This window comes from Mesoplodon mirus (genome assembly GCF_964341445.2).
Source record: "Mesoplodon mirus genome assembly, contig: HAP1_SCAFFOLD_1003, whole genome shotgun sequence".
Lineage (NCBI taxonomy): Eukaryota > Metazoa > Chordata > Mammalia > Artiodactyla > Ziphiidae > Mesoplodon > Mesoplodon mirus.
In genome coordinates, this window is record NW_028295047.1 from 54752 (window position 1) to 73983 (window position 19232).

A 19232-nucleotide genomic window follows, 5' to 3' on the forward strand; every position below is an offset into this window, starting at 1 on the left:
TACCAAATCTCACAGAACAGTATTCCAAAGAAAATAGCTTTGGAAACAACGTTAAAAGGTCCCACTGTGGGCTTCTCTGGTGGCGCAGCGGTTAAGAATCCATCTGCCAATGCAGGGGACATGGGTTTGATCCTTGATCTGGGAAGATCCCACATGCCGCGGAGCAACTAAGCCCATGTGCCACACTACTGAGCCTGTGCTCTAGAGCCCGCAAGCCACAACTACTGAAGCCTGTGCACCTAGAGCCCATGATCCGCAACAAGAGAAGCCAGCGAAATGAAAAGCCCATGCACCACAATGAAGAATAGCCCCCACTTGCCGCAACTGGAGAAAGCCCGCATGCAGCAACAAAGTCCCAACGCAGCCAAAAAATAAAATAATATAAAAATAAAATAAAATAAAAAAATAGGGCCCTTCGTGTGTTGTTCCAGAAGCACACACCTGGTAGCTAAACCTCATTCACTTTCACTTAGAGGTCATTATGAGGAACGGGAACCTTTGCTGTGAAGGTTTCAGCACAGTAAGCTTTAGACAGTAAGTGTAATGCAGGGCCCTCACCATGACAGTGGGTAGATATCACACACATCCATTTTGTTTCCTGATAGGTAACTCCCAACACTGTATTTTTCCATCTGTTCTAATTTCCATTTCTAAATGAATGGTCTCTGGGAATGATAACATTGATGTTTCTCCAGCACTTATATCAAAGTCAAGAGAAACTTTAAGGCTGCTAAGTAGTTTATATTCTTCACCTCCCTCTACCTATGTATTCATCTCACCAGCAGCAGAATTCTTCATTTATTTTCCAGACTAGATGGCTGAATTTTGGTCAGTAATACACCTTTTGGTCAAAAACAGTCTGTGCCTGCATCTTTTTGAAAATAAGATGCCTGTTCCTCTCACCAAAGCATGCTGAAATTTCTCAGAATTCAGACATTTAACTATAAGAAAAGAAATAAGGCATACATACTACAAAACACTGTAGTAATAAAGTCCAAGATTGTTAAATAAATATATAACAAGTAATGTGTTTAATGTGTAGCATGTTTTTCCTCCAGCAGAGATGATCAACATTATTCACATCATTATTTGATTTTTGAATGAGCACCTTATGGCAATGCATTCCTCTTTAGGTTCAATGCAGGACTTATCAAGTTTCTCTCCAGCCCTAAAATACATGATGCAATTCTATAAATTGAAACTGCATGATTCCCAAACAATATAGTGGGCATGAGACAATATCAAAAATCTTGTATATTTTTAAAATTTAAATGTGTTCCCACAACAACCCTTAGGTATCAATTCTCATGACACCTCCACTGAATTTGATAAGGTGTCTATTTTATTCCCAGGCAGATTCAGCGTAATACAAAACTATTATTTTCTCAATATGAGAAATATTCTATCACATTAATACATGATTATATAAGGCTGGAAAATAAGAAGGTGATTAAAGCAAGCTTCTCAACAAGAATACTATTTCAGTCTGGCCCATCTTATTAACCACAACTTTCATTTGTCTACTGTTTGGCTGATTAATTCGATTCAACAGGCATTCACTCTTTTTTTTAAAATAAAGTCCAATATTCTCGACTGTTTATTCTATTTTATTTTATTTTATTTATTTATTGGCTGCGTTGGGTCTTCATTGTTGCGCATGGGCTTTCTCTAGTGGTGGCGAGCGGGGGCTACTCTTCGTTGCACTGTGCAGGCTTCTCATTGTGGTGGCTTCTCGTTGCAGAGCAGGGGCTCTATGCATGTGGGCTTCAGTAGTTGCAGCACATGGGCCCTAGAGGGAACGGGCTTCATTAGTTGCAGCATGTGGGCTCAGTAGTTGCGGTGCACGGGCTCTAAGGTGTGTGAGCTTCAGCAATTGTGACTCACGGGCTCTAGAGCGCAGGCTCAGTAGTGTGGCGCCCAGGCTTAGCAGCTTCGCGGCATGTGGGATCTTTCCAGACCAGGGCTCAAACCCGTGTCCCTGCACTGGCAGGTGGATTCTTAACCACAGCACCACCAGGGAAGTCCCAAGCAGTTATTCTTAATAAATGAGTTTGTGCTGGGGAATCAAAGTTAAATAAGACATGTACTTGGTCCAGTTAAACTAAATAGATTAGCACTTTGCCAATTTTCTAAGAGGAAAATACAAGTCCAATATGAGGTTATTTTAATAAACAATTAAATCAATAGTATAGCTAGGGAGTGTTTTCATTTATTACTCTCCATTTTAGCTTTATAAAGAGGTATGCTACCCAGTCGTTCAACAAACTCACAAATGGGAATGCAGCAATTTTTAATAAGTATGAGAAATAATGTAGGCCAGCTATTCTTCCTCTCTGAATGGTGGACTCTAAATGAATCTAAAGCATCATCAAAAAAAGTAAAATAAATCAAAAACAAATGAAGCATCATCATAATGACCATCATCTGGGTAAATTATGCTGTCGAAATAACATGTTAAGGAACTTCCTCTTCCTAATAATAAGGAATGTTACCTGATGGAGAGAGAGAATTTGGGGAAGAGCAATAATACAACATGATCAACAGACTAAATTTTAGCAAACAAGGACACTCATTTGTTTACATATTTTACACTGCTGTTCCCTACAGACAGAGGAGGCACCTGAAGGTATATTTTACTAGTGTGGGTCACATAGGAGTCTTCTAAGGAACTGGTTTAAAAACATCATTCCAAAACTAGTAAAAAAAAAAAAAAAAAAGTTATTTCCACTGTAGATTTGAACCTGTAAGTAATCTATAGGTAAATGTAATCTAAAAAATATTAGGGCAGCCTTAATGGCAGTTCTTTATATAAGAAAGAAACACATACTTGCTGAAAGCTTTTACAGCATCACTAGCTTGCACCCAATAATAAAAACAGCCTACACTTTTTATTTTTACATCTTTATTGGAGTATAATTGCTTTATAATTTGGTGTTAGTTTCTGCTTTATAACAAAGTGAATCAGTTATACATATACATATGTTCCAATATCTCTTCCCTCTTGTGTCTCCCTCCCTCCCACCCTCCCTATCCCACCCCTCTAGGTGGTCCCAAAGCACCGAGCTGATCTCCCTGTGCTATGCGGCTGCTTCCCACTAGCTATCTATTTTACGTTTGGTAATGTATATATGTCCATGCCACTCTCTCACCTTGTCACAGCTTACCCTTCCCCCTCCCCATATCCTCAAGTCCATTCTCTAGTAGGTCTGTGTCTTTATTCCTGTCTTACCCCTAGGTTCTTCATGACATTTTTTTTCTTAGATTCCATATATATCTGTTAGCATACGGTATTTGTCTTTCTGACTTACTTCACTCTGCATGACAGACTCTAGGTCCATCCGCCTCACTACAAACAATTCAATTTCGTTTCTCTTTATGGCTGAGTAATATTCCATTGTATATATGTGTCACATCTTCTTTATCCATTCATCCGATGATGGAAACTTAGGTTGTTTCCATCTCCTGGCTATTGTAAATAGAGCTGCAATGAACATTTAGGTACATGACTCTTTTTGAATTTATGGTTTTTGAATTATGGTTTATGGTATATGCCCAATAGTGGGGTTGCTGGGTCATATGGTAGTTCTATTTGTAGTTTTTTAAGGAACCTCCATACTGCTCTCCATAGTGGCTGTACCAATTCACATTCCCAACAGCAGTGCAAGGGTGTGCCCTTTTCTCCACACCCTCTCCAGCATTTATTGTTTCTAGATTTTTTGATGATGGCCATTCTGACTGGTGTGAGATGATATCTCATTGTAGTTTTGATTTGCATTTCTCTAATGATTAAAGATGTGGAGCATTCTTTCATGTGTTTGTTGGAAGTCTGTATATCTTCTGTGGAGAAATGTCTATTTAGGTCTTCTGCCCATTTTTGGATTGGGTTGTTTGTTTTTTTGGTATTGAGCTCCATGAGCTGCTTGTAAATTTTGTAGATTAATCCTCTGTCAGTTGCTTCATTTGCAAATATTTTCTCCCATTCTGAGGGTTGTCTTTTGGTCTTATTTATGGTTTCCTTTGCTGTGCAAAAGCTTTGAAGTTTCATTAGGTCCCATGTGTTCATTTTTGTTTTGATTTCCATTTCTGTAGGAGGTGGGTCCAAAAGGATCTTGCTGAGATTTATGTCATAGAGTGTTCTGCCTATGTTTTCCTCTAAGAGTTTGATAGTTCCTGGCCTTACATTTAGGTCTTTAATCCATTTTGAGCTTATTTTTGTGTATGGTGTTAGGGAGTGATCTAATCTCATACTTTTACATGCATGTACCTGTCCAGTTTTCCCAGCACCACTTATTGAAGAGACTGTCCTTTCTCCACTGTACATTCCTGCCCCCTTTATCAAAGAAAAGGTGACCATATGTGTGTTGGTTTATCTCTGGGCTTTCTATTCTGTTCCATTGACCTATCTTTCTGTTTTTGTGCCAGTACAATACTGTCTTGATTACTGTAGCTTTGTAGTATAGTCTAAAGTCAGGGACCCTGATTCCTCCAGCTCCATTTTTCGTTCTCAAGATTGATTCGGCTATTCGGGGTCTTTTGTGTTTCCATACAAATTGTGAAATTTTTTGTTCTAGTTCTGTGAAAAATGCCAGTGGTAGTTTGATAGGGATTGCACTGAATCTGTAGATAGCTTTGGGTAGTAGAGTCATTTCCACAGTGTTGATTCTTCCAATCCAAGAACATGGTATATCTCTCCATCTATTTGTATCATCTTTAATTTTTGACTCTTAATGGACATTTCGTTTGTTTTCAGTTTGTGCTAATGCAAATCATGGACAGGAATCCTGCTGTACCGGTTATTCTGGTGCATTTACACAGGGCAGGGGTGAGGGCTGCTGGCTCACAGGCTATTTATATAACTTCAGTTGATGGAGAGGGCTAAATGCTTTCCAAAGTAGTTGTGTCGATTTATACTCCAGTATAAGTAGGGTAGAAGATTCCCATAGTACTCGAGGTCTACAATACCTGATACTACCAGATTGTATGTATTTGTCCATCTCATTGGCATGTAGTTTCCTTGGTTTTGACTCACTTGTCTCTTATTACTTAACGAAGTCGTACGCTTTTCTCTGTTTACTGGCTGTTTGGATTTCCTTTTTTATGAGGTTTACATCAACTATTGTTATTTTTTATTATTATTTTTATTATTTTTATTATTTTATTATTTATTTATTTGTGGCTGTGTTGAGTCTTCGTTGTTGCGTGCAGGCTTTCTCTAGTTGCGGCGAGCGAGGGCTACTCTTCATTGAGGTTGCTTCTCTTGTTAGGGAGCACAGGATCTAGGCGCACGGGCTTCAGTACTTGTGGCACGTGCGCTCAGTAGTTGTGGTTCGCAGGCTCTAGAGTAGTTGTGGAGCATGGGCTTCGCTGCTCCGCGGCATGAGGGATCTTTCTGGACCAGGACTCGAACCCATGTCCCCTGCCTTGGCAGGCAGTTTCTTAACCACTGCGTCACCAGGGAAGTCCAACTATTGTTATTTTGAATTCTTCTCCATTTCCAAGTAATACTCTTACATGACTATTTTCTCACTAAATTGGAGGCATTATCTCTTCATTTTCTAACTTACTAATAAGTAAGGGTTTAGTTCCTTTACACTCTTTCCTATGTCCACACTGCTCAGTAAAGTTATGTCATCATGAGTTATTCCACTGCTCATGATCTCTTTGACTTGTAGTCATATACTTAAAAACCTACATTGTTGATCAACTAGAAACTCTCTCAACGTCACACTTTGTAAAATGAGGACATTCATACCATCTTCCCTTTTTTCTACCTCCTGTCTACCTTCCAAACCTAGTTGTCAAAGTTGAAATTTATATTCTGTTCTATGTGCAGTTAAGTCTTCTGTTATTTGAGAGTCAGTACGGAGTAAGGTTTAAGAGAACAGGCGGAGAGCCTAAACTCAAAGCCTCGATCCAACCTTAAATTAGGTACAGCCTGGGCAAGTTCCTTCCCTGACTTAGCTTCCTGTTCTCAAAAGTAGGAATGATATTAGCACCAACCTCATAAGGCAATTCAGAGAATTAAATGAGTTAATATATGCAAAAACACTTAGAGCCTAATATATACTAAGTACATACCAGTATACAATACATTTCAGTACATACCAAGTTAATACTCATACATACTAAGTATAGTTTACTTTAGTTATTTGTGTTTACATGCAAATTGACAATAAAAGCTGCAAACCAAGACAGTATTGCCATTATTACAATGAAATTAATATTGCCCACTGCAGATGTACTGTGTCTCTGTGTATAGACTACACCTCGTTCCATACTGTGCCAGTGTCACTGCCCTTGTGCAGGGTGACCACATACCCCAAGCCGCCTTGGGCTGTTCCAGTTTATACCTGTTGTCCTGATGTTACAGCATTCGAGTGCCTCCTTACACTATTGAAGTGTAAGGAGTTTGGACAAGTTCTGGTTTGGACAACAAATTAGATACGTGGTCATTACCCCTGTGTGTCACTGAAAAGGGGGACATCTATAGTGTTACGTTGAAGTGAATTCTTCCTTTCCTCACCAATACTAGGTTAAAAATCAACCATAGTTTACTTGGCTTTATGTTTATGTCCGTATAGCCTTTTCTCCTCTGGAGTTCAAGTTCCTTCTCCTCTTCCTCTCCCTCCTCCCTTCCAACAGTGCCTAATACCTAGTAAGTACAATATGCCTCAAGGTGTTTCTATGCTCTCAATCACACAATCAATAGAAGTCTCTCCACTCTAGACTAGCTGCAATCTGCACTGAATGCCCTATTACCTTCCTTCTTGGTTTATTGCCTCATTTTGCTGGATTATTTCTATAAATAGCTTAAGGTGTAGCACAGGAGGTCAATTTTTCAAATTTCTTTCTATACAAAATATCTTCTTCAGCCTCCACTTATGACTCATAGTTTGGCTGGATACAAACCCCTAGGGTGAAAAGTATGTGCCTGAAAAACTTTAGAGGTATCTTTCTAATGCCTTCCAGGATCCATGGTGCTCATGACAAGTATGATAAAGTCAGATTTTAAATTTTCTTTTTAGGTAGCCAGTATTTTTCTCTCTGGAATGGATGTATCCTCTCAGTATTTTATTCTATTTTAATTTATTTTTTCAGTATTTTAAAGTTTCACAAGGAAGGGTGCCTAGGTATGAGGCTATTCTTGCTCGTCTTGTATAACTATTTTCAGTCTGAGGCCTGATGTCTACTTTCAGCTGTGGGGAATTTTGTTGCCCTTTGATAGCTTCCCTCCAGTTTTCTTCTGGGTCTGGAGTTTCTAATAGTAACATGTGGGATCTCCCAGATGCAGCCTCTCTAACATATTTCTATCACATTTTCCATTGTGTCTTTCTTTTTTATACACTGAGAAATTTTTTAAATTCCTACTGAATTTATTTCAGCAACCATATTTTCATTTCCAGGAGACCTCTCTTGATTTCTGACCATTCTCTTTTTAATTAACTCCCTAGTCTTATTTTATAGTTTCTAGCTGTTTTTAAACCTCTCTCAGGATATTAATTAAGGTTTTTCCTTAAATTATTTTGTTCCCTAAATTGTCCCTGGTCCTACTAGGATATGTTTTCACTCTTTTTCTCCCTCTCTGATGTTGTAAGCTTTACTCAGCTATCAGGCAAATGACAGTTATTTTCTATTTAAGAATGAGTGCAGAGAGCTTCCCTGGTGGCGCAGTGGTTGAGAGTCCGCCTGCCGATGCAGGGGACACGGGTTCGTTCCCCGGTCTGGGAGGATCCCACATGCCGCGGAGCGGCTGGGTCCGTGCGCCATGGCCGCTGAGCCTGCGCATCCGGAGCCTGTGCTCCGCGAAGGGAGAGGCCACAGCAGTGAGAAGCCCCCGTACAGCAAAAAAAAAAAAAAGAATGAGTGCAGAAAGCTCCCTGAAGTCAACGATTGATTGGCTTCTTATGCAGGAAGAAGCGGGGAGTAACTGTAACAGGATCCCCCCCAAACACAATTTTCTCGGCTGTAAAAACTCACACTAGCTGCCCTAGATCTCGCCAGTTTCACTGTTTTCAAAATGAAATCATCTCATTTCAGGAGGGTGAGGGCGGGGCTGGGAGTCCACTCCTCCAAACACAACCCTTCAATGAGCTCCCCTATTTCAGTCACACTTTTAACTAACTCCACCCTCTCTCATACATGCGCATCAAAGCACGGAGCTACTTCTGCAGGTGGGGTCAGAATCCTCCTCAGTTGCACGTGGTCCCTGTGCATATTCTAGGTGATGCTTTTCCTCTGTTCTACTGCTTCAGTTTCACACTCTTCCACCTGTCTTCCGTCTTTCCAAACTATGTTGAAATCTCTTGATTGTTGTGGGCTTATATACTTAAACACTTTGATACCATCATTTTTGTGTCTTGTCAAAATGGAGAAGAGCTAAAAGGGTTCTCAGTGCATTCTGAATCTGCTATTCTGTGGTCCCAGTGTTTAAACTTCTTGGTCTTCCCCAGTGTCTATCATTGCTTTTAGAAATACAATCTCCTGGTCTACTCGTGAAGGAAATGAATACACCACATCTAAAATGACAAGGAATGCGGGTTACATGCTCTAGGGTCTTGTCGTACTCTGCCATTTACTAATAAACCACTTACGTGCTACAAATTGTAGGTGCTCATTTATAAAACGAAAGGGGATAACTCTACATGAACTAAAGATTTCTCCTGCTCTAAATCATAATTTTCTAAGTTCTTTTCTTAAAATTTCTCTATATTATCATTAATTTTCATTAAAAAAATAAAAATCAGGCTTCCCTGGTGGCACAGTGGTTGAGAGTCTGCCTGCCAATGCACGGGACACGGGTTCGTGCCCTGGTCCAGGAGGATCCCACATGCGGTTGAGCGGCTGGGCCCATGAGCCATGGCTGCTGAGCCTGTGTGTCCGGAGCCTGTGCTCCGCAACGGGAGAGGCCACAACAATGAGAGGCCCGTGTACTGCAAAAAAAAATTAAATAAAATAAAAAAATAAAAATCTAACTTTCTCTTTTGAAAATCAAAGAGTAAATTCCCATAGTCCTACAATAATGGGATAATTAGTTCTGAAACCTGTCAAGTTTCATGTTTCATATGAAAAGAAAATCACATTAAATAATTTTTAAATTTAAATAATTAAATTTAAATAATTTTTAAAAATTAAACATGGACTTTGTAGCACAAAGACAAGGTCCCCCCAAATGGTATTGCTTTATTTACTAGAAGTGTTCAGCTCTGCATTGAAGTTGAAATAAAATAAATATATTAATTTTGAGGTGCAAAAATTTCTTATGAAAATCAATTTTTCTTTTCTGTCTATACAAACAAAAGTATGGAATGACGTTAGAGGTCAGGTTTATTTGGTAATAGAATGTAGCTTCTTGGGGCTTCCCTGGTGGTGCAGCGGTTGAGAGTCTGCCTGCTAATGCAGGGGACGCGGGTTCGAGCCCTGGTCTGGGAAGATCCCACATGCCACGGAGCGACTGGACCCGTGAGCCACAACTGCTGAGCCTGTGCATCTGGAGCCTGTGCTCCGCAACAGGAGAGGCCACAACACTGAGAGGCCTGCACACTGCGATGAAGAGTGGACCCCACTCGCCACAACTAGAGAAAGCCCTCACACAGAAACAAAGACCCAACACAGCCGAAGATAATAAATAAAATGTGACACCTTTATAAAAAAAAAAAAAAAAAAGAATGTAGCTTCTTGATATTTTTGATTTTAGGAAAGGAGAGTATCAACATCAAAACGTTTTTCAACTTTACTTTTATTTAAAATGAGGCCATATTTTCCTCTTACAAAAAGAGAGTTCAACTAGAACTGTCAATTTTCTCATCTGTAAAACAAGAGCACTGAATCAGCTGACTGTATTCATTCAGAACTCAATTTCCTTATCTTATGATCACTAAGCTTCTCCCTAAATCTAATATACTAAGGTTCTAAGGAAAGGAAAATATATTACTAACGACATGTTTTGATTTTCGTTTCTTAGAGTTCAAATGTCCACCATTCACCTTGGTCTAAGCTTAAGGAACCATTCAAGGGGATACAATGCAGGTGGGAGGAGAAAACAGAACCCTCACACAAGCTGTGCTGTGTTGCAATCAGCCTTCCGTTTGAAAAATAATCTTCTCTATAGCTTTAAAGTGATAACTTTGTACCTGCAATGCTTCTTGTTTCAAACGGATTTTCTCTGGCTCCTCCTGAACACGTTCTGAGGAATCATCGACCTCTTCGATTTCTGAGGAGGAAGGACTCTCTACTGCCACAGTCACAGGAAATTCTGATGGACCTGAGTGTCACAAGAAGAAGATAGGAAACCACAGAGTTGTTACACTAAAGTGCAAAGAAAGAAGACAAGATTGTAAAATAGATAACACAAGCCAGATCCAAATATGCAAATATTAAAGGGCATTTAACAAAAGTGATCTGCGGTATCATTATTTATAAATGTCTCTCACTGCTCCTTAGTCTAAAACAGGCAATGACTAAGTAAAATTACAGGAACTTATTTTTGCTATGTTACTGTACAGACCTCTGCTGTACGTGGTTAGGATTAGTAATGGGAATTGCCCATATTATTTTATTAAGCTTCTTTCACAGAAGCCAAGTGAAGATCCAAGGTAAACATTTCTTCTCAGATCAACTTTATACTGCAAATGAAAAATTTATTCTTCACCATCAGACAAAAACAGTCTGGAAGAAAATGTAGTTTTTCAGAGGAAAATACATCAGTAAAGGGACTGATGAATAATCAGGAAGTCAACATATCTAAGCTGTGAATAATAGACATTAGAATTTTAAAAAATAAATCACATACACACACACAACTAAAACTGACCCATCAAAAATTTCATCTTCTCACCACCCTTAAGCCAAAACTAGGGCAACAATTCTCCCAGCAAGCTCACTGCCACTGCAGTGTTGTTCAATAGGACATTTCCAAACATTTAAAACTGACCTGGCCACAACCCCATAAAAGTCTACACATCATAAAGAACTGTGCTGGGATTATATAACCACGCAGAAGACAAGTCACTAGGACATCATGTTGACAACAAGCAGCAAACCCTGCAGCCTAGGAAAACCCTAAAGGAGAACGAGGTGCACACCCCTCTCTCCGGGAACGCAAGGCCAGGACTGACACCCAAGATGCTCTTCTCTCAACCTCTGTGCCTTTCACAGAGCAACTATGCAGTCTCCCAAGACCACTGGGAAGGAGAATCTGATACTGACAGTATTCGCTTGCCACGAGGCCATAAGCGAGGGAATGTGTGTGGCCTTGGTGAGAGAGCAGAGGTTTGGGAGGTGTTGCTTTATATTGGCTTTCAGATCAGGAATTTGTACATATAGCCCGCAAACAACGTTTCTTGAAAACATGTGAACATTCTTGAGTATGACAGCTCCACGTGAGGGGTCAGAAATGGCAGTCAAGTTCGTCTCACTGGGTAACAGCTGATTTGCGGACTGGAAAACAGGCTTCCTTGTTTACAGACGTCACCACAAGGCTGCCTGTTGTGTGCCAAATCCACACAACTACACAGTTGCATTGGGAGAGCGACCAAACATGTTTTACATGGATTTATTTCAGAGAGGGAAATGCTTCATGTAAGGCTCTGTCAGTTTAAAAAGCAAGAAGAATGACCATCCACCTTTCCCAATTCAAGCCCTATATATCATAAATGTGATAGCTACACACCACCAACTGATTACATACATCACGAGCTTTGATGAATGGAAAGCCCCTAAAAAGATATCAACAAGACGAAGTTAGATCTTCATGTAAATACATCACCAGTTAAACCCAGTTAATACAACTATTTAGTATTATGTACAGTATCCATACAGAATTGTGTATAAAAATAAATAAGCTCAAAACAAGGACCTGGAGGGCTCTGCTACGGAGAAAACACAACAGAATTCAGCCTACTGGCTTGCTAATAACTCTCTGAACTGCTGAGAGGCCCCTTCAGCTCCTATGTTCAGGATGGTTGAGATTTGTCTCTCTTCTTTAAATGGTGATATTAATCGTTCTCTAATTTACCACCCTGTGTGACGAGGATGGACCTGCGATTAAGTGTCTCAGGAAGAAGACAGGAAACCACAGAGCTGTGAAACTCAAGTGCAAACACTGGGGATTCAGCACTATAGTTTAGGCAACAGCAATTCACATTACCATTTGCAAAAAAGTAGTCGGTTGTCCAGTGGGGAGTAGAAACATCCATTTAACATGAGCAACTGAACAGATATTTTACACAGGAACTACTTCAAGTACTATTTAAAATCAATTCTCTTTGTTTTCTTAAGCAATTGTTAATCCCCAATTTCGTGATTACTACCAAGTAAGTCACCTGAAGATCATCTAGAGCCATCTATTTCACTTAGCAAGCCTAAAGCTATAATTCAATCATTTTATTTACTGTTCTGTGACAAAAATTACTATGAACAGCTATCCCCTGGATAAGAAATCAGGTAATGCTAGTTTGACTCACTAAATCTGATTTACTGAGTTAATAAGCCAGTTCATTTAGAATAGCTCTAATGCATATTTTTCATCCATTCTGCATTAAACTATTTCCCATGCCTAAAATGTCTTTTTTCCCATTCGTACGTATCCAAATTCCTACTTCTGTGCTGTAGGGCTTCGCTCAACTACACCTGCCTTTAATCAAACTTTTCTCACATGCACAATCATGTGAGATCATTTTAGTCTCCTCAAGACTCCCATGGAGTTACCTCTGTTGTGACACTTGAGAAACAACTTGAAACTCCCAATTACTTTTAATTTTTCTTCCTTAGAGGGCTCATTAGGCAGAAGCCAAGCCATGTGTGAGTTACTTTTTTTCCTCTACACAAAGCACCAGAGACCACCCACATAATACAAGTTCCAAAATAAAGAACTCTAAATGACTGAAAAAGACAGGGAATGCAAACAGGTTACCTGTTGCTTTTTGCACTTTCTGCAGGACACAATGGCCGGAAACCAGACACTCCAGGTGGTAGCGCTTCAGGAGGGTAGCATTCTTTACCAGCAGAGTGTTTCCTTCCATTACTTACAGGCTTCTTTGCGGCCAAGACTACGTTTGACAAAGCATGAAAAGAAGGAATCAAGATGCACCAAAGGTCTACAGAGCAACTGTCACACGTGCACACGTCGAAAGGAATCAAAAAGGCACTTGACAATGATGCCAAGCCCATTAAAAAGAGGATCGGTTTTGTACAAAGGTTTTACATAAGCCAGCATTTTTTAAAAATATAAGTTCTCTACAGTAACAAGTTATTTTAACTAAAACAAAAGTATTGAGATGTGCAGAAATGCAAAAATAAAGTTTAAAAAAAGATCCCAAAGTATGATACATTTTATGTATCATGCAGAAACACTCAAGTTTCCTGAATCGTAGAACACCTTTGGCATTTCTGAATCTCAAGGACACAGAAACACAGATATACCCATGACTTCTGCCAAACAGAATCTTCAGAAGTAGACCAAAAGTTAAATTTAAGACGAATTTTTCTATGTAAAAACAATACAAGTTATAAGGCTGCAAGTTGCTGGGGGGTAGGTGAGTCAATTTTACCCTCCTATAAGCCTGTCAACCTTCACTGCTCCTTTGATTTCATATAGAAAACAGAAAAAAAAACAAATGAAACCCACTGGATGAAAGAGTGAAATGTGGAGACTTACCCTATATTTCAGTAGTAAAGAGGCAAGTATCTTTATATGAAACATTTGGTTGCAAAAACTAGACCTACGTGTTAATATTTTACTTAGAACAAGCCATATATTAAAATTCACATTTAAATATTTAACTTGAATTTACTGAAAACAAACATCATAGGTTAAAATGGTTATATTTATCCTTCACAGCTACTGTATTTTATGTTATTTTATTTATTTATTTTAATAGATCTTGATTGGAGTATAATTCCTTCACAATTCTGTGTTAGTTTCTGTTACACAACAAAGCGAATCAGCCATATGCATATACATGTCCCCATATCCCACCCTCTTGAGCCTCCCTCCCACCCTCCCTATCCCACCCCTCTAGGTCATCGCAAAGCACCAAGCTGATCTCCCTGTGCTATGCTGCTGCTTTCTACTATATTTTAGCAGCATTAGGATGCAGGGTAAAATGGAGTGTATGTGGTAATAGAGGACAAATATTTCATAGAGTGTAGCTTATTGATAATCACCACACGATCCTGTGTGATTTACATGCCTCTTAAAAATATATAGGAGCTCAGTTCATTTTGTGCTATTTTATTGTGTTTTTTAACTTCATTGCCATCAAAAAAAATGTTTGTATGCATATGGTTTGTATGTGTATACCCTTCCTTTACTTTCAGAAACTAATGCAAATACATTTGTATTAAAATTTTTTTAAATTACACTTTTCTTGTTAGGAGATTAAAAAATTTCTAATAAAAGCTCCCATCTTTTATTAGGCATACATAAGTACAATATAAATGTGACACAATTCACACCATTATTTCACTCCTATACTCACCTGGATCTAGGTATATACCCAGATACTGATTTGGCTTACCTCTATGTCTCCAAATAACTGAGGCAAATACAAAAAAAAGCCCAAGAAATAAAATTACTCTTAAAAGAGCTCAATGAGCTTGTATACTTCAGTTACATTTCCACTTTGTTTAATCATGCTAACTAAAAAAAAATGTTTAACTGTTCTCATTGCATGATGCCCTATTGTGCTGTACTAAATTTACAGAATTCCTAATATGTTTTACATATACATGTTTTATTTATATATCTTTCCATTTCTAATATCATAGCAAAAGTCAATGTAGCTATTTTAAGAATGCTTTACATAGGATATAAATTTTTAATAATAATATCTAATTAGTGTGATATCACAAATCTTAACTTCTTTGAATGTACTATTTGATTATTAAAATATCACTCTCTTGAAATAACAATGGGCAGACGATCATAAGCTTTTTTTTGACTTCATAAACACTCTTAACAACTTATTTAATACACTATTGTCCAAGCAAGTTGATGAATAGAGAATCAAAAACATACAACTTTAAGTAGAAAAAAAGAAGCTGTATTTATGAAGATGTTTACAATAGTTTATTTGAGGTTATTTCCAATTTTTCACCAATTTAAAAAATTGACCTACTCAATGAAACCTTGTGAATGCAATGGTAAAAAGTATAACTATGAATCACAGAATTTAAATTTAGCATGAAAACATAAGAATGGCAAATTATATTGAAGCTATGTGGAATTATGTTTATAGACAGCAGGAAGAGAAAATAAAAATGTAAATATTGCTTGATAGGATAATGGGATTAGAGGTGGTCTTTTAAATTTTTCATTTTTATGCTAATACAATACCGTTATAAAACCCAAAAATCTTCAAACAACACATTTTTTAAAAATTGTGGTAAACTACACAAAACAGAAAATTTATAATTTTAACCATTTTAAAGTGGACCGTTCAGTGATATGAAGTCAACAAAGTTTTAAAACTTTCAGAGGGCACCTGAATAAAAGATGTGCTGTCCACTGGTGATTTTAATGTATCTGGTATATAACTAAAGTCACCACAAAACTCTTTCTGGGAAATTGGCAGATCATAAACATAAAAAATTTATTTTGCTTTTTATTAAACCTTATTGTTTTGCTGTTTCAAAATTCAAATTTACTCACAAGAAAGAGTCAGTTTCATATTAGATTTGGTTTCACAAATGCTGCTCCTGCTATTCATTCTTATCACCAAAAAAAAAGACTATTTGTGACTAACGATAATATGTTACAGAAAATAAAAAGTTAAAAGGTTTTCAATCTGCATATCTGGGAACCTAAATTAAAGCATCACACAACATTTTCAAAAACAGAAAAGCCATTTGATTTGACTCAAATCTTAGTTTTAAGATGGCAGAAAGTACCTTGATAATTTTCTTTTAAGAAAGAAAGAAAACCAAGCCATTAAAGAGAAATTCTTCCGAAAGAACTGAAACATGTTATATACCTCTGACTTGGCACTCCTTCCATCTGGAGAACTTTTTTGGTAACTGTTTTCATCACAGAATGATCTAAAGTAAAATGAATTGAAATTAGAGTAATTATTTTCCAATGAGTGGCTATTTCCATTTAAAACCAAAAGCCAACTAATTATTGCTTTTCCCATACATTTAAATATGAAATCTACATTATATAATTATACACTTATTTCCCCTTGTGTATTCTAATTTCTTCCTCAGAAACCTAAGATGCCATCTTGCAGACTGCCCACAGTGGCTACTATTTGGGCAGCAGCAAAGGTCAACTTGAAACATTTTGCATCTAAAGTGGCTTTGGCTACCTTTGGATACAAAGTACAGTCTGAGCACCGTCCAGACGCTTAGATACCTAAAGAGCATCTAAGATATCAAACCAGGGCATCCAAGATAACAAACCAAGTCCTGATATTCCCTCAAAAGCTGCTCCTCCCATCAGCCCCCTTCTTCTAAGGGATACTACCCAGTTGCACACATAATCATCAACGACTTGTCTCCTTGGTACTATTTCCTTCATACCTCACATCTATCTGCAGGTCTTGATAGCTACACCCTCAAAACACAACCTGAATTCAACCACTTTTCACTTGCTGCAAACTTCCAACCTAACCTAGGCCATAAACATCTCTTATTTGGAGCACTGTGATAGTCTCCTAACTGGTCTCCCTGTTCCTCTTTTTTTTTTTGCGGTACGCAGGCCTCTCACTGTTGTGGCCTCTCCCGTTGCGGAGCACAGGCTCCGGACGCGCAGGCTCAGCGGCCATGGCTCACGGGCCCAGTCGCTCCGCGGCATGTGGGATCTTCCCGGACCGGGGCACGATCCCGCGTCCCCTGCATCGGCAGGCGGATTCTCAACCGCTGCGCCACCAGGGAAGCCCCCTGTTCCTCTTCTTTATCCTCCCAAGTCCCTTCTCTATACCAGGTCACCTTATTCAGATACGATTTGGATCATGCCTTTTTCCAGTTCAAACCCCTCTACTCATTTAGAATAATCCACATCTTTACTCTGGCCTTCAAGACTTTACAAGAGCAGACCCCTGCCTAGCTCCTTGACCTCATGTCCTACCACACTCTTCTTCACCCGGTACTCTGCCCAGATTGGCCTCCTTGCTTTTCCTTAAATACTCCACCCACCTACATGCCTATATACTCATTGCCTCCTTGTCCTGGAATGTGCTTACTCCACATCTTCCATGGCTTGCTCCTCTCTTCATTCAGGTCTCCGTTCAAATGCCACTTCTCCAGTGAAGCTGTCCCCTAACAAACCTATCCAATGGAGTCCTACCTGCTCTCCCTCACTCTCTTTACATTAAGATAGTTTTGCACTTCCTACTCTCTAAAATTATATGACTTATCTGTTTACTCATTTCTATCTGATCTCCTTCACTAGAATGTAAGCTCCATGAGGGCAAGACTTTTGTCTGTCTGGTTCACTGCTTTATCCCTAGTCCCTAAACCCGTCTCTGGCACACAGAAGATGATTACAAAATTACTTGTGAATCTGACAAATGAATAAAGTACTCCTGGCAAGAATTCAGAGGTTGCACAGGAAAGAAATAATGCTCTGGGTGGAAGCAGGCTTAGTATCTAGGTTCACCTCTTGAACAACATGGGTTTGAACCTCGCGGGTCCAGTGACACACGCATAGTTTTCAATACATATGTACTATCGTCCTACATGATCCAAGGTTGGTTGAATCCACAGATGTGGAACCACTGACTATAAACTTATACCCAGATCTTCAACTGCATAGGGGTCGACACCCCTAACCCCACGTTGTTCAAGGGCCAACTGTATATGATGAGGAAAGTTAAACACATTAAGTTTTAAAAAACTGTCAATACCTGAACAAATTCTTTTTGTTTTGCTATGTGTTTATCAATTTAAAAAAAGTGACCACAGACCAACAAGCAGATTTTTTCTTATATCCAGAACGAGCAGAGTTCTGTTGGTTTCAAGGGCCTTTAGGAAAGCCTTTGCTCCTTCACTGGTGAGGCCGCACTGCTGCAGGTCAAGTGCTTTCGATGAAAGACAAAAGGTCACTTGCTAACTCTACAGACTTAACATATAGACAACTCTCGTTTTCTCACGTGTGGAAGAGTCCTACACAAGACAAGTCATGGCAGGTTTGTAATTTTGGCTATGGAAAAAAACAGAGACATATACGCACACACATAATGCATAATCCAATTTAAAAACCTCTTCTTGGATGTGCAATAACCCTGGCTTTAGTACCAATAAATCAGACAACATATTTTACAATTACAGAACTGAAGAATAACTGTATATAACCTATGAGCAAAAAGCATCACAAAATGAATCTCAGTTCATAATTAGCAAGGGCGGCAGGGGCATGTAAACCTCACAAGCAAAACCTGGTGGAGCTCAGAAATGCACTGCATTCTTTTGATCATGATCTTCAGCTCCAAATCACACTTGAAACTAGTTCAAAGGGGAAAACAAAATAGAAGAAATGTAATAACTGTTAGTTTTAGAGGAAAAAAAGACAAGTCTAAGAGGATACAAATAATAAAAACTTTCAACAATGTGTGAATAGAGAATACATACTAAAAACCTATCATGAAAGTATGATGGTCAAGAACCCTCGCAGTAAAAGGTCAGACAAAAGCCAGAAAAACTGATCATGAATTCTAGTAGTTCTGGGGCTGAACAACCTACTCATTTAAACCAAAGGGATCATCACTAAAGCACAGGGATTAAAAAATATTACATGAAAGGAAACTATCATGAGTCTTTTGTTTAAGTGTTGTGTGGACCATCACATTAAAATAACTGGAGTCTTTCAACACCCCCATGACACACAGAAATAGCAAGTCAGACATACGGATCTGACAGGATATGATACAACCCTTACAAACTCTCACTACAGAAGAATGGACACAGGGTATAATTAACCAAATAGCCAAATTAATACAAACAGCCAGTAAACCTCACCAGTCAATCAAATGAATACAAAATAAAACAAAATGTGGTTATTCTCCTATCAGATGAAGCCAAGATTCTGTAAGAAAAGCCTTTAAATAATGTCTATACCCTTTGGATCCAACAACTCTCTTCTAAGAATTTAACCAAAAGAAACAGTCAGAGATATAGGTAAGGATATATATCAGAGTACTATTTGTAACTGAAAAACTGGACAAAGCTTATATACAAGAATGGATAAGCTATGTGCACTGTGGCATATTCATATAATGGAATACTGAACAATCACA

The 19232-nt window shown here is 38.6% G+C and overlaps 1 long non-coding RNA gene across 2 annotated transcripts; it reads right to left on the reverse strand.

Annotated features, from left to right (window-relative positions):
- Positions 1-10164: 10164 nt before the first annotated feature.
- On the reverse strand, positions 10165-18082 carry LOC309797807. 2 transcript variants are annotated; one of them, XR_014292799.1, is made up of 3 exons: positions 15972-16161; positions 12911-13046; positions 10165-10261 (listed from the first exon to the last, which is right to left on the reverse strand). It is a non-coding gene; the product is annotated as an uncharacterized lncRNA (long non-coding RNA). The 2 variants fall into 2 exon arrangements; XR_014292800.1 differs by lacking the exon at positions 10165-10261 and adding an exon at positions 17904-18082 and having other exon boundaries at positions 12817-13046; positions 15972-16035.
- Positions 18083-19232: the final 1150 nt, after the last annotated feature.